Source organism: Leuciscus leuciscus, assembly GCF_965113295.1.
Source record: "Leuciscus leuciscus genome assembly, chromosome: 10".
NCBI lineage: Eukaryota > Metazoa > Chordata > Actinopteri > Cypriniformes > Leuciscidae > Leuciscus > Leuciscus leuciscus.
The window spans coordinates 38,364,362-38,365,558 of record NC_138734.1 but is presented as its reverse complement, the minus strand read 5'-3'; positions in this window follow the sequence as shown (position 1 = coordinate 38,365,558).

Here is a 1,197-nt window from a genome sequence, read left to right as displayed (position 1 = left end):
TCTATGAGAAGCCAGTTTGATTACAGACCTCAAAAAAAGGCAGTAAAACAAACTCAGTACCTTTATTATGGTAAGTGCATTTTACTAATGCAATTTGTGCAAGTGTTGCCAGTCATTAGTTAGCGCAGATAAAAGTTTGCATTATCCATCATATTTGGAAATGGAAGTCATTTGATTGCCAAGCACAGTAATTGCAAACAGGTGCACCGGCTAATTAAAAATAAGAAAAATCTTCATAAAAGCAACAGCTTATATTAGATTCTCAGTATTATTATGATTCCATAAACACTCTGAGAGATCATTGCACTTGTACTTTTTGTGGTTTAAGTGGATCAGCATGAGTGATGACTTAATTATAGGAGAGATTTTGTTTGCATTTTGTGCGGTTTTCAGTCTCTGGCTATGTTCATTATAATATCATATCACCACCTTACTGTTTCTGCAGTAAATAGTTTGTATAATGTGGATAGTATGCAAAGGTATGTACTACATTTATCAAAGTGTGTAGTATAGCATACTATACAGTACATCAACTTGACCTACACATTTTTTGTTATTAATATATTATAATCTAAAGAAGGAAAAATAACATGCATTTAATGAGATTGTGACAAACATCTTAAGGTGATAACAATGTAGCATTTTGTTTGAAATGTGTCTCGCTGCATAATGCATTGAATTCCACATATGTTTTTTTTTTTAATAGTAGTCAGTATTCAATATATTCTGCATGTAGCAGTGGGCTAGTAAGAGGCTGTGGTGCAGTCCTTCTAATCCCTATCAAATGTGCTTTGATTTGAAGGCAGGCTACAGTTTATCTTTCCCGGAGGCTTGTGGGTTAAAAGTGATCCTCTTAAAATCTCACTGAATTTTGGCTGACGGAATATTTTTAAGGAATTATATGCTGATCCTCTTGAACACTCCAGATGACACTTGCGCATGAAAACAAAGGAACAGAACTCATGACCCAATCAGAAGAGCACTTTCTGAGAATTCTTCATATGGATGCAATCCAGAATTATCTAAATGCTATGCTCTAACCAGCCCATGCAAGTGATTTTGTGTGATTAACACTGAAACCATAACGCAATGACAGTAGTAGTTTGAGGTCTGGCCATGATATAAATACTACTATCATCTTTGCCAACTGTCAGCTTTTATTCTGTTCAACATGCATGATGTCATACCATCATCCTC